This window comes from Macaca thibetana, chromosome 3 (genome assembly GCF_024542745.1).
Source record: "Macaca thibetana thibetana isolate TM-01 chromosome 3, ASM2454274v1, whole genome shotgun sequence".
NCBI classification, from domain to species: Eukaryota; Metazoa; Chordata; class Mammalia; order Primates; family Cercopithecidae; genus Macaca; species Macaca thibetana.
Window position 1 is genome coordinate 161396964 of NC_065580.1, and position 15404 is coordinate 161412367.

The window sequence follows — 15404 nt, forward strand, 5'->3', positions numbered from 1 at the left end:
ACTGCCTATTTATTTAAATAAACTACATGACTATATATCAGATGCCTAATGAAAGGTTTAGAATGGCCAAATGAATGAATTAGAGACAAAGTCGCACTGCTAAGTCAGTTCTGTGACCATATGAAAAAAATCAAAGTAAAAATTATAAAGACAAGAAGAGAATAAAAATCAAAACCACATGAGTGCAGTTGATGGGCACATCGTCACCGGGAATATTCTCTTTTGAAGTGAAGGAATATCAACTCTTAGGCCCTTCGGCGGCTTGATAATAACTTAAATGACAATGAAATGTGTTTATATTAAAAATGATGTTTAATACCCTTGTTTCAGTTAGGACAGGTGACAGTACAGCCAGAACATCTCAGAGTAGAATATAAAATTTAACTTTTTTTCTTAAAAATTCTATTCAATAGATTTGCTTTTCTGGATTCCCAATAACAACATAACAGACACTGAACAAAGGAATATTGTTAATGAGTTAATTGTCAGTTTATTCTGTATTTTATTTTTCTTGTTTGCCATGTGATAAATTATATGTACTAGAGCTCGATTTTCTTATTCTTAAAATAATTTTTGAGCCAAAGTATCCCTTTGTCTCAAAAATTATTTAATTGCCAGAAACAGAATCATAAAAATAAGGTTTTTTCCCTGTTAAAAACTTCAGAACACAGACAATTTTTAGAAAGAAAGATGAGAAATCCTAATTTGGATACAAATAATTTGACCGCTAACTCAGTGGTAATCAGATCTGACTTTGTGACACACTGAAGTGCACTGAGGTTTTTAAAAGGAGGATGTGAACTTTCAACTCTTAAAATGTGTTTCAATTTGCTTCGAATTAAAAATAAGTATGTTCACAGTAGGGTATTGAAGCTGTAAAATGTTGGCAATGCTGGAAGTGCACATAACGTCCACTGAAAGAAGGAAAGCAGGAGTTGAAAAGGAAAAAGGAAGTAATTTTATTGAAACTAACACAATTATTTTATTTTTACTAAAAATAAAAGTAACCTTTTAACATGTGAAATATATGGAGAAGTGAATCTACTTACCAAATTAAAGCATTGATTGTACCAAACCAGTTAAAGTTAAAGCTACTAAGTTGTCATTTTGATCATAATGGGTCATTAGGGGAGCCTAGAAATAACAAGCCTATTTTGTAAAAACAGTTTTGCTTCATAAGAGAAAGAAAAAGTAAGGTAGATGAAGATGTGGGTAAGCATCTAGTATGGAATCTCTATCTACATCTATTTTTAATCAATAGAAAACACTTCTATACTATATGGCTTTAAATAATATTCTTGAAAGATCCTGGTAACTGATTTACAGTTGCCAATTTTAAGAATGATTTAAGGAGTTTACATGTATTTAATTTATAATTGAAACTAAATTGTTATATTTCTCCAAGCAGTATACATTTTTAGATGTTGGCTTTTGAACTGTATAGAATATTGCAAAGAACTTCCAAAATAATCATTTTTGTTATTCCAAAATACTGACTGTAAGTCGTTACATTTCACCCTATTAATGTCAATCAATCCGAGTAAAGAAACAAGCAATAAACTCTGTTGGTAGTTGTGGAGATGCAGAGTTGCTGGTAACAATAGCAAGTTAATAATGCCAGAAAACAATTGAGAGGTGTTTCTTGTGGTGTTTTGTAAACACTGGCCACATTTTCCCACAGAAGTAACAAAAACAAATAGGATGAGGAAAGAGAAATAATTGACCAGGCTGTTTCTAACAAGTTTTGGTTAAAGGCAAATAAAATCAGTCTCAAATATGAGTTATTGTAGCTGATTGAGGAGTTAAAGGAAGTAAGTTAAAGGAAGCAGTTGTGTCCAGTTTGGAGTTGAAGTTAGCAGATCTTTGAAAAAAACTTTCTCTGATAACTAAGGTCAATTAATAATGACTTACATTTTCTAAACTTAGATTATTTTCCCATCTGCCTCAACAGTGACATTTGTTTCCAATAAAAACTTAAAACATCTTCCCAAGGTAACAAAAAAAGTCATTTAAAAAAGTCTGAATTAGTCTCTGACATGTACATTTTGTCCAATTTTAGATGTCTGGTCTTTTCCTGTTTCCAGGTAAAGCCCAAATAATTGCTTTGCTCACTGCTTCCTTTGTTACTGAGCAGTGGCAAGAAAAGACAGAACGTGTTGAAGGAACTTGCTCTTCACTGTATTCCATGCACCCATTTATTCCCCATTGAAATGTGTGCCGAGCGCCAGGAAACCCACAATATTTCTAAGCATGTTCTTGAAGCATATGAGCTTTAATGAGTGTTAAGAGTACCTTATTAACTTGCTGTTGCCTGCTGAGAAAACATTGTTTATATGGAATTGGCTTATTGCTAATGAGAGAATGTATTAAGGCATAGCACAGGCAAGGCATAATATGAACACTCTTTTTCTAAATATTTTCTTTCAGGTCTTTCTCGCTCCAGTTGATGATATTAAAGAAGGGTCAGACACATCATCACTCACTCCTTTACTTACTGGAAAAAGCAAAAGGATTTTATTAAGATTAGAAAATTTTCCCCACCCCATTTGTCTCTTCTGCACCAGCATCTCAGCAACTGCCCCATTTGAACTGTGAGATGCTAAATAGTTCAGATGTTTTCCTCTTCCTGTAATCATCATGCATATGCCGAGCTTGGATGTCTCCCCTGCCTCATGAATTTGCAGAGTGGCCCCAGCTAGGCTCCTTCTTGTCGTGGGGACAATTGCCAAGGCTGATAGAAAGAGAAGGAAATTGTGGAAAAGAGGGTTCACTTTATTTAACCGGACTCCAGTCATTTAGTGTCTGTAGTTTTTGGGCATGTGCCCTGAGCCCTCCAGCCTCGGTTCCTCTCTCTCACTTTATGTTGTGTGCCCTGACCATTGGCTGGTCCTAAAACATGGCTCATGTGGCACTGGTATGCACCTTGTCGTCTACACAGCTGCAGAGCCCAGCTATTCCAAAATGGTGGTGGATGCTAGCAGGTGATGGGGAGGACTGATCTCCCTTCTCCCTTCTTTATTCGCTAGGATCCAAGTAAATTCTAGTGGGCAAGAGGAAGAGAAGAGAAACTACAACATCATTATCTTACTGCTGGAGGCAGCAGATTACGGAGCCCTGCCTGTGTTGTGTCAAATGCACTATGTGACAACCAAGACCCTACACAACCGGGGGGCACTTCAGGGTTCCTCCAGACGGCACTTGCTGGCCTAGACTCACTTCTTCAGGAGGGAGGTTCGCCCTGGAAAGCTGATCTGCATTTCTGCTGGGATCGATGCCGTGGAGACTGAATACATTGGTAAGTAGTTTAGCAGCTAGTTTCGTCTCAGCTGACAATGATTATGGATTGGGGTGCTCAGAGCAAGAATGCACAAATGGTCTGGAGAAAAATCAGCAGTGAAACTCTACATTTTTTGTAATGACTAAATCAGCAACGAAAAACGCTGCAGAATAGTTTCAGGTGTCTAGGAGAATACAAAGAGGGCTCCGGGCAGGTTAATGGACAGATATTCTCCTGATGGCCTTCATTCTGCACCTGAACTTCTTGGAGGCCATGCTACCTGCTCTCTGACGCTCCTTTCTCCCTTGCCCTGGCCTCACTGGTTCTTGGTCCTACTGGTGTTTTTGGTCGCATTCCCACTTTCGCCCTGGCCCTCCGTGGTCCTAACTTTTCATCCCAGAAGCCCCTTGTCATGGCCAGAATCTAGTTGTCTTCAGAAAATTAATCACATGTCAATCTTGGTTGTCCCTAAAAATCCAGGACCAACAGTCCCCTATGAATTTCTCTTGTGGGTCTCAGTTAAAAATACAAAGTTAAAAGACACTGGGAGTCACAGTAGCTTAACCACTATCTTTTAAATCTCACGTGACTGTCCTCCCTCAAATAGGCTGTTCCCAGTTCTGAATGAAACAAAATTCCCTTCTGTGATTCTGTTTCATTGCCCTCCAAGATTTTCTTCATAGCTCTGATCACTATTAACGATGGAAACAAAACAAAAGCATGAAGAAATAAATCCCACCTCATGAGCCTTGCACCATGCCAGGTACATGGTAAGTGTTGATTCAGTGACTAAGTAGATTTTTTTCCTGCTTCCATAGTGGGCTGCATCTAGCAACAAATGGTATGTTCTTTATAAGAGAAAAAGTATTGGAGATACTTTCCTGCTTTCTGAGTTCTGTTTTGTTTCATGATCACTCTTAGATTTGTTAACTGTGGGCATAAGAGCATCTGATATGAATATGGTTCAAGTTGAATCAGCACAAATGAATCATCATCATAATCATAAGAGACCGAAAACTGAGAAAAAGTATTGGAGATACTTTTTCTGGTACTGATAATATTTCACCTTAATATTTTGCTGTGTTTGGGTCTATTTCAACAGATTTTTGATAGAACACCCTGAAATCCTCAGAGGAGTCATTAAGGGTTTGATTGAATTCAGAATCAAGTGTGGGTGGGAAAATGGTCTTCTTGATAATCCATGATTGAGCTTTTTGATTGTTTGGTACAATTTTTTTTGTGTGTGTGGTCTTATCCAGCCAAACCACTCTTCAGACGACACTCCTATTACCCCACACAGAGTAAGTCTGATCACACAAAAGCCCTCTGTGTTGTGGCCCTTTCAACGCCCATCATCTCTACTTTGAACAAGGGGTATGTTGTTGAGCTCTGCGGCATGAGTTCTCTCAGAGGTGGCGCCATCCTTGCTGTCAAATATCACAGTGACGGAGCGTTTCACAGCGCTTAGGGTGAGATGAGTTCAGAAGCGTCGTCCAGTTCTGTGGGTACATAGCATAGAGGTCAAAATTGTAGGTTTGATGACTTTGGGGCCACTGAGGCCCGTTTTGTTTCATGACCACTCTGAGATTTGTCAATTGTGGGCATAAGAGCATCTGATGTAAACATGGTTCAAGCTGAATCAGCACAAGTGAATCACTCTTACTCGAGAAACTGAAACAAAAAAGCAAGCACAAACCAACATGGTAATCTTTGGTGAACTTGCAGGCAAAATATCAATCTCTTTTTCTCCTTTCCTCTCTCTTCTCTCTCTTTCTCTCTTTATATATGATCATTAATTAACGAACTGAATGACAATCAGATATACTGTTTTTATCCTGGACTGTGACTTTAAGAAGACATTATTTATGAAACAACGACTGTGTCACCACTCATGGGCATTGCAGAGCAAGATCAGCGTCTCTCTCTTCCTTCCCTCCTTTGCGGTTGACCCTCTGCAGGTGCCTCAAGGACCATGGCACTGACTCCTTGTTTATGTTACTGAACTTCATGGTTAACAAAATGCCGTTTTCCATCTAATGAATTTGCCCTGCAGGCACAGGAAAAGAGTTGGTTCCACCATTTTCAGAGGCCAAGCAACAATAAATTTTGCAGGATTTTGTTGATGTTAATTGGGTTTGTATTGGTGTGAGACATTCTTGCTCCTGCCTCATTTGTCTTCTGAATCATTTGAATTGCCCACGTTCTGGGCCAGCCAGTCATTCAACCATGTGATTCCAAGCTTAACAATATATCCGAGTCACTGGTGGCTCAATCACACTTTAGTTTATTGCTCAATAAAATAATAATAACAATAAGTTCAGACATTTAACCAGGCTGCTTTTCTCCAGGGGCAAAATAAAGCTTTCCAGTTTAAAAGAGGGCATGCTTTCATTTCTGGTTTTTTTTTTTTTCCCCCAAAGAAATAAGTCAAAATGCTTTTGGTGTTAACAAAAGACCCTTTCCAGAGGTGTAGCTACTAACACCTGGAGAAAATCCTAAGAACCAGAATTGAAGACAAAATGGAGAAGACATGGGGGCGATTACTGTTTTTATGATGGAGACACATACCCATACTCATGCACACACACAAATGCAAGTTGTTTTCTCTTATAAAAATAATTACTGCCCAATTCTTACGTTATCATAAAACTATGAATTGCCAATGTGTCTGTTGAAACAGTCTTACTCTATCGTCAGGTGGCAATAATATGTGAAATAAGTTCTCGCTTTGTTTTTATTGTGGGCAGTAGCTCGTGCAATGTGCTTGAGTATGTAAGAAATTTTGGTGTCAGTTGTGTGTGAGTGGAGGCATAGGAAGCTACAGGCAAATTTGGAAATGGGTCTTTATATCTGCAAGTTGGTTACTAGACCATTGCTATCTTGGTGAAGGGCCATTTAAAAAAAATTCAAATCCATTGAGTATTGATGCTTTGGTAAAATATGATGAAAACTAATGATTAGAAAGTCAGTCATGCATTTGGATGTCATGGTTATGTTATATTGCTATAAAACTTTCTAAGTACTTAACTTCCAGCCTCTGTGCTTATCTTGATGCAGACTGGTTACACGTAGTTCCTGGATCTCACTGGTCACAGACCTTTCTCAGTAGCTCCATCCTGGACTGCTCAAATGCAGAGAAAGCTCTATTCCAGGCTTAAAATAAATGAGATATCACTTAAAAAAACACACACTGGGGATTAAAAAAAAAACAAAAAAAAACAAAAACAAAAACAAACCAACCAGTTGTAAACGAATGAGCTTACTAAATTGTCAACATAATAGGGTTTTTTTTTTAAAAGACTTTAACAGTTCACTGTTTTCAAATACCAAAACAAAACAAAACAAAACAAACAAACAAAAAAACCGTGCTTTTAAATTGACTTCAATGTTTGTCCAGTCTGAATCTAACACATTTTTGAATCCTGTCAGTGGTCAGTGTGCCAATGGTGGAAACGTTTGCAAAGGTGCTGTTTTCTCTAAATTTGCTTCACTGTTTTATGTAAACATTATTGTGAAATTCCTTCTCAATCCCTAAAAAACATATGCTCCTTTATGCCATTTTATTACTGCACATTGTTTTCTAGGATACATAGAATCGTATATTGTTTTTATAGCTGGGGTGTATCTTTGTGAAATGGCTGGCAGAGCCCAGGGGAGACATTGGCCTGTCCCCACATTGAGAGAAAGACAGTCAACTTTTCCCTCTGGTTTTACTAAGGCACCAAACCAATCAGGATTTCTTTCTTTTTTCTTTTTTTTCTTTTTTGAGACGGAGTCTCGCTCTGTCACCCAGGCTGGAGTGCAGTGGCGTGATCTCGGCTCTCTGCAAGCTCTGCCTCCCAAGTTCACGCCATTCTCCTATTTCAGCTGCCCGAGTAGATGGGACTACAGGCAGGCGACCGCCACCATGCCTGGCTAATTTTTTTTTTTTCTGTATTTTTAGTAGAGACGGGGTTTCACCATGTTAGCCAGGATGGTCTCGATCTCCTGACCTTGTGATCCGCCTGCCTTGGCCTCCCAAAGTGCTGGGATTACAGGCATGAGCCACCACACCCGGCCACCAATCAGGATTTCAAAAGTGTGCTGCCCAAATGTTGAGACATAGAGTCAGTTTGGACTTTGATGTACTTTTAGTGCTGGTGTGTATGCTCAGACATCCATGTGTGTACAGATGCCCCTGGAACAGTTTGATCCAGAGTTCACATATTGCTAAGAAGATGGGTTTGTCTTTGTGACCAATGTAACAGTCTCCCAAACCAGAGAGAAGTGCAAAAGTTCAAGCTGGTATGGCAGGTTTGCTCAGTGAAGTCAGTGGAGCCCAGGATCCTTCTGTCTTGTTTGTCCATCGTCCTAGCATGTTGGTCACACTTGTGTGGTCCATGGTGGCTGATGGCCAAGCTGCTTTCTAGTCAACAAGAAGGGGAGTGTGAAGGAGAAAGGAGCAAGGGAGAACATGGGCTCCCCTTTTGGGGCATGACCTGCAAGTTTTATACATTTCTTCCTTTCACATTCTATGGGACCATCTGCTCCAAGATAAGCACAGGAATTGAGAGTCAAGCACTTAGAATGTTTTATAACAATATGGCATTGCCTTAAAATCCAAACACATGTTTATTTCGTTATTTGGAGATATAAAGGCCCATTTGCAAATCAACAACCCAGCTGCAAAGAAGAAAATGTGCTTGTTTTCTGAACTGCTGCATGCCCGTCAAATATGGAATTATTGTAGGGGGCCAGCAGTATCTGTACAGGCGCCTTTCCAACTCCCATGTCTTGGTTCATTTTGCTTCCCAAAAAGTGTCAGTTATTTGCCTTATTGTCATTTTCTGAGAAATGAGGCCATGATGTACATACACTGTGGATTTACCAGGAACTCCTTCACACCACCTTGGCTTCCTCTCAATGCCACCTTACTGCATGTCGACAGCTTCCACCTATTTGATCTCAGTGTTGAAGGGAGATTTTCCTAGGATCTAAACCATGAAGATTTGTGTTGAAATATACAAGAAAGCTGAAGTTCCTTAAACCAAATGCTGCAAGGTGGGAAGTGAATAAAACGTACTTTTAGATGGCCTCTGCAGAACATGCAGGAATTGAACACATACAGAATACAGGGAGGCTGTGGGTCAAATGCAAATGTGGACAGCTTAGTATGATGGTGGTAATAACATGGGGGTAAAATCTTGGCAGAGTTCCCTTTCTGGAAAGAGTTCTAGGTGTCTCCTGAACAGTGAACTCATAATTACATCTTGCAACTGAGCCGTTTACTCACCACCAGTGGAAATCCCTAGGGGCTGGGTGCGGTGGCTCAAGCCTGTAATCCCAGCACTTTGGGAGGCCGAGATGGGCGGATCACGAGGTCAGGAGATTGAGACCATCCTGGCTAACATGTTGAAACCCCGTCTCTACTAAAAAATACAAAAACCTAGCCGGGCATGGTGGTGGGTGTCTGTAGTCCCAGCTACTCGGGAGGCTGAGGCAGGAGAATGGCGTAAACCTGGGAGGCGGAGCTTGCAGTGAGCTGAGAGGTGGCCACTGCACTACAGCCTGGGCGACAGAGCGAGACTCCGTCTCAAAAAAAAAAAAAAAAAAAGAAAAGAAATCCCTAGGGAGGGGCCTGAAGGACAGGCCTTCCTGTGCTTTCTTTAGCTTCTGTGGCTGTTGAAGAGGTTTGAGGCTCTCCTCTTACCTCCACCCCACATCTGACCTGGCCTGTCCAAAGCCGTTTGTGCAGCATCCTGAACCCGTTTACTATTTCTCCTCTGTTTCTTTTCCTCCCTCCCTCCTTTGTTTAAAAATGTTTGGGTCATGGCTGTTGAGATGGCCATGGCTTTAACCAAACAGAAACACTGAAATTGCCTACTCTATGGAATTGGTTACTCATGCATCTTCCCTTCTTGCTGGGATAGAGGCTGGAATGATGTTACTGTGGAGTCTGAACCAGGCTCTCTGCTGGGGTCTTATGGAAACTTTATCTGAAGGACATAACTAGGTGGAAGGGATGGACTGAGCAGCAGCAAGCAGTGAGAAGCAGCTATATTGCTGCGTTCTGGTCAAGAGCACTATATAAAGACTCTCACAAAGGGAAGGAGGGGTGAAGTGACCACTTGCATCAAGGATGAGCAAGGGCAGCAGCAATCAGGGACTCCCCGCAGGGCACTGGGCTGCTTACGCAGAAGCCAGAAGCGATTTGGTTGAAGTCATGGGGAGGCTCCCATAGAGGAGAGGCCAGTGCGAGGAAGTCCTTATTCTTATTTTTGTTTTTGTCTTGTTTATTTTTTTAATTTTAGTGTCTGACATCTGAATGTCTCTCAGGAAGAGCCCTGTCTTTATTTAGAAAGTTACCCAGGCAAGCTGTTTGGAGTTGAGATGGGATTCAAAGGGCGTGGGTTTGGCTGCAGACAAGAAAGTCAAAGGGTTGCAAAAGAAAGAAATTGAATTTGAATGGTAGTCATATAGTTATGTATATATAGTCAGTATGTAGTCTGTTATCCCTCTCACCCTTCCCCCAAGTCCATTGTGTCATTCTTATGCCTTTGCACTCTCAAAGGCATATATATATGTGTGTGTGTGTATGTATGTGTGTGTGTGTATATATATGTGTGTGTGTCTTTGTTAACCTTGCTTCTCAAATAGTGTCAATTGTTTGCCTTATTGTCATTATATATATGTATGTGTGTGTATATATATGTGTGTATATATATGCTTTTGAGGGTGCAAAGGCATAAGAATGATACAATGGACTTGGTGGAAAGGGTGAGAGGGGAGTGAGGGATAACAGACTACACATTGACTAGAGGACATACTGCTCGGTGATGGGTGCACCAAAATCTCACAAATCACCACTAAAGAACTTACTCAGGTGACCAAACACCGCCTGTTCCCCAAAAGCCTATGGAAATTAAAAGAAAAAAGAAATTGAATTTGAGGATTACAGAGATACAGAGAAAGAGAGGAAGACAACTGGAGCCCAATTGGTCAGAAATTACAGAGGAAGTTAAGAATAGGTGTGTTTCAACATTGTAACTATACTAACAACCACTCAGTTCTCTACTTTAGACAGGTGAATTTTATGATATGTAAATTATATTTCAATAAAGCGTTGGAAGAAGAAAGCACAAATGTGTCTGATACGCAATTTCAGGTTGCTTGCATTGCTGCAGTATAACTTCCAAATACCTCCACAGAATTGAGCAAGCCTCATGAAAGGATTTGTTTATTTAGTTGCTTGGTTTTGGTGGAAATCTAGAAATGAAGGAGGGTTGCATACTTGGCTTAACATAGGTTGGAAGGAGACAGTGTGCGCTGGAAAAAGATGTTCCATAGATTCCTAGCTCACTAGAACCTGGGGCTTTAGGCCAGAAGGGTCCAGGAGAGTGAAAGTCCCCAATAATTTGCAGAAATTCTGGGAACATTAGACTCACAATGTAGACAGGAGGGTTATCTGGATATTGTGGACTGGTGACTATGAGTTTCTGTTAAGTACAGTAGAATATTTCTAACATATGACTTATATTTACTTTTATGGAATGCCCATGGTTCTGGTTACAGTTATATTCTGCAAATTCAGCTTTTTCTAAAGTGCATTCCTGGGAAATAATGACTCCAGAAGATTGGCAGTGAGAAAAAGGACTAGATGGTCAAGTAAGTGTTAGGGAACACTGCAAACTCTATTCCCTGTCTGAGAGTCACAATGTACAATAACATATTAAAGGCTCTAAGAGGGTCTGCAATAGGGTCCATGGTTGTTTAGCCTGGTATTTCCCATACCTAGTTGACCCTGACCTCTTTTCAAACAGCACACATTAACAGGGAACGTCCTGGGAAACATGGCTGTTTTATCTTTGAGCAAGGACCGTATGCCTGGAGCTGGAATGGAACTCTGCGTCAGACCATGCCTGATATTCTTTCATTTATTCCTTCATTCTTTCAGGGCTGGGAAGCCTGTATTGCTTTGTGTTTGTCAAAAGCAGCAAACTGTTGAACAATAATCATTCAGCAACCACAGAATGTATCCAGGGAATTGGTGCTGTCAGATTTGGATATTAGTCTTTGGTGGCCTAACTGTAGTAATTAACACACAATGATAATGCAAATGCAAATGAAATTAGCAATGCAATTTGGTTTATCTGCGATTAATATGGTGTAGACATATTATTACTGGCCTACCGCCGGTTAACGTCAGCCTCTTTTCATGATGCTGTGTAACACAGTGAGTCAACATTTCTAGTTGGATTCTCTCCCTTGCAATCAAATGTCACTGCTACATGCTGCATATAATTTTGTTTTATACCTTCTGAATAATTGTCACAAATACAGCAGATGTTCCTGACTGCTTAGGTGAATGCCAACTATCTGACGGGAGGGAATAAAATAAAAATAGTAGTTTAGAACTCAGATACAGTAAATATGGTGAGGTAGAACCTAGCGGAAAGGCCATGCAATGTTAATACTCTAACCATTATATTAGACAATTCACTTGTACAACTACATGGTGACGCAGTTCTCCACGTTTTCTCCCTGATGCTATTCTCATAAGTATCTGTTCATTTCTACCTTTAGCCCGGGTCTGATAGAATTCTCATAACACATTAGAAGGATATTGTTTGACATTGCAAACTTCTCTGTGATTCAAAAGTGGGATGGGGACTGGTTTGTGCTGCCCATGATGGCTTCTTCTGCTGTGTCTTTTAGTGACTGCTGGCACGAGAGGGCCTTCTCCAGCCACTCTCCATCCTCTCCCCAGTTTTTACCCATTTGTAAATTTTCCTAATTTCTCCTCTGGAATGTTGTGTTTTTTCTTCCTGCTTTTTAGTGCTTTCCATTTTTTCCTTGTCTTGTGAACCAGTCTATGCACCACTTCATGTGTGGGTACACAAGGATTTTGGTAGAATTCTGGGTGTCTGTCTCTGATATTTAAGTGTTAGTGAAGTGATTTGTGAAAATCTTAGATCTAAGATAACATAACAAATTCCATCTTGAAGAATGCTGTCCTCGATGTGAAAGTGAGGAGAAGTAGCGGGTGGGCTCATGAGGTTAGCAACAAGGAGGAGCTAGCACATAATGGCTTATGTAATGGAACCGTTTAATAAAAATAGGCACAACATACTAGTGTAATTAGATGAAAAGGTCATAGAAATCATCAATTTAGATGGAGGTGATATGAGAAATAGGACTTAAAACTTCCAGGAAACTGTCTCCTGGAGATTATTTGAACCACAAAACGTGTTTTGCATTTCCAGCTTAATAGCCAAAAGCACAAGGCCATCCGTGGCACAGTGCAAGATCTCTGCAGAGCTTCCCTAACTGGAAGTGTTCAGGGGTAGGTCTCATGCATTACTAATGCTAGAACAATAGAGCTGCCGAAACTCCCTCTCCGTGAAAGCGACCAGCCTGATCCTTGACTAGTGTTACTGAGTTTCTTCACAGGATAATTGCGGTTGATTTCTCTAAAGAAAAATGTCCAACTTTTCTATTACTGAAGAAAACAAGAAATAATTCAATTGTGCTTTAACAATAAATAGCTTCAATTGTGCTTTACCAACTTTTATCTCTAAGACGTATGAATTTTGCCCCATGACAGTTTCCTAGTATGTCTTCTAATGGGACATTCATGCTCCTTTGTTTTCCTGTTTTTTGTCAAACTCATCTACATGTAAGGTGAAATTAAAGGCTGTTCCCTTTTGAGATGGCCCCTGTCTGATCTCTGCAGATGCCACCTTTGGCTGATGTTGTTACTCTCTGTGATAGACTGTCAACAATTGTGTGGTAGGCTCCTTTTTATTTTGAGATGAAGTTTCACTCTGTCACCCAAACTGGAGTGCAGTGGTGCAATCTCGGCTCACTGCAACCTCCACCTCCCAGGTTCAAGCAATTCTCATGCCTCAGCCTCCTGAGTAGCTGGGATTACAGGCATGTGCCACCATGCCCAGTTAATTGTTGTATTTGTTTTTTAGTAGAGACCAGGGTTTCACCATGTTGGCTAGGCTGCTCTCAAATGCCTGACCTCAAGTTATCTGCCTGCCTTGGCCTCCCAAAGTGCTGGGATTACAGGCGTAAGCCACTGCACCGGGCCGGTAGGCTCCTTCTCACTCATACCTGTGGTGTCCTGACTTCTTCCTTCTCACTAGAAGTGCCTTACGAAGTGCTTGGCTCATAGTGTGTACATAATAGATGTGTATGAATGAAATATAAAAGAAAAGAGAATGGTGTTGGTTTACTGAGAGCTGGCAACAGGAGTATGCATAATGACTGCTCCTTGTGGTGGCAGAAAGTGAGCCTGCCTTAAAGACCAGATGAGCACTTCCGACTTCACGGACCCAGCACTGGGCACAGGCAAAGGCACCTTGAGATGTTAAAACATCCACTGTAGCGAGTAACACCATTCAGGGAGATGCTTCTCCACCTCTGTCTTCTGCTTCTCAAAGCAAAAGATAACAGTCCAAATGCCATGAAAGAATGTGGGTCTATTATTGACAAATAAAAACAAGGGATACCCAATTAAATTGGAATTTCAGATCAACAATGAATAATATGTTTAGTATAAGGATGTCCTAAGTATACTATAGTAGATCTGTCAATAGTTGTTCTTGGAGATGGACACAGCTTAGGAGAAGTAAGAGAAAGAATAAATTAATGAACTTGTGCTGTCTTTGAGATACGGTGGCAATATATTCTTGCAGTATGAATGATCATTTTCCAATCCTTCCAAACATCCATCTTCTTGCTTCTGTTTGTGTTCCAGTTTGTGGTTTGGAGGGGCGCTCATGAACCCAGTAATTACTTCGTGTTCTTAATAGGTGATCTCATGTTACCTGAGAAATATTTTGCAACATTACACAATTGCTATTATTCTTGAATTTGTGTCTAGGTCAGTTTGATGGAACATGTATAAAGCATGAAACTGATTTTTCACATATCCCTAGATATTTATATATTACTTAGATGTTGCTTTAAGAAATGGTATAAACAGAAATATAAGTAATAGCAATCTATAGGATGAAGTTAAAATATTTTGTAATGTTTTCTATTTGAAGATGATATGTAAAATTAATGTGTTGTTTCCAAATTTAAGTACTACTTTAAATCTGTTATTGATGATTGTGCTCACTACTGCCTGAACAAAGTTTTTCTTTGAAATCGAAATTAATAAAAAATACGTTGTCTCAGGTGGCATTAGAGTCAATGCAATGCATTTTATGTGACAGCTTTGATTATAGACATTCGAAATGAAATAAATAGGCTGGGTGCGGTGGCTCACACCTGTAATCCCAGCACTTTGAGAGGCTGAGGCAGGTCAGATCACCTGAAGTCAGGAGTTCAGGACCAGCCTGGCCAACATGGTGAAACCCCGTCTCTACTAAAAACACAAAAATTAGCTGGGCGTGGTGGCAGGCACCTGTAATCCCAGCTACTCAGGAGAAGAATCGCTTGAACCTGGGAGGTGGAGGTTGTAGTGAGCCCAGAATGCACCACTGCACTCTAGCTTGGGTGATAGAGTGAGACTCTGTCTGAAAAAAAAAAAAAAAAAAAGAAATTAAAGAAATAAATGTTAGGGAATAAACATAATAGTATGTACATTTTAATTTTATCACTGTGCCAAAGATGTTGACCCACCAGCTGAACACTTAAACGTATCTAATAATAGGAATTATTACATTTTGCTGGTATATGGTTGTCTAAAAACCATAGTTTCAGATATTTTCCTATGTTGCTATTATAAAGGTGTAATTGTCAGGTTGAGGGACAAGATACATGTATTGTTTAATAGTTTGTTTATCGGAGTTACAGTATATAGATACATAGGTGAGGGAGTGCTTTAGATCTTGCCCTGGGCCCTACGAGTATTGGGGACTAGGCTGTATGGAGAAGCCAGCATTGTACCTTCTTCTTCCCCAGAATCTGATTGACTCCTCTGGAGCCTTGAACATAAATTGTTCTTACTTTCCTGTCACTTTCCCTCAGTGAGATATGAAGACACCTGTATTAGTCAGCTCAAGCTTCCATAACAAAGTGCCGCACCCTGAGGGGCTTAAACAACAGAAACCCAGGGTCTCTCAGTTCTCAAGGCCGGTAACTTGAGATCAAGGTGTCAGCTGGCTTGGTTCCTCTCAGGCTGGGAGGGAGA

At 40.3% G+C, this 15404-nt stretch overlaps 1 long non-coding RNA gene across 2 annotated transcripts in view; it reads left to right on the top strand.

Annotated features, from left to right (window-relative positions):
* Positions 1–15404, top strand: part of LOC126951566 (uncharacterized) — a 406759-nt gene that overhangs the window by 288744 nt on the left and 102611 nt on the right. For both annotated transcript variants that reach the window (XR_007724529.1, XR_007724530.1), the window contains one exon: positions 3027–3295. This is a non-coding gene — a long non-coding RNA (uncharacterized LOC126951566). The remainder of the gene's footprint in view (positions 1–3026; positions 3296–15404) is intronic.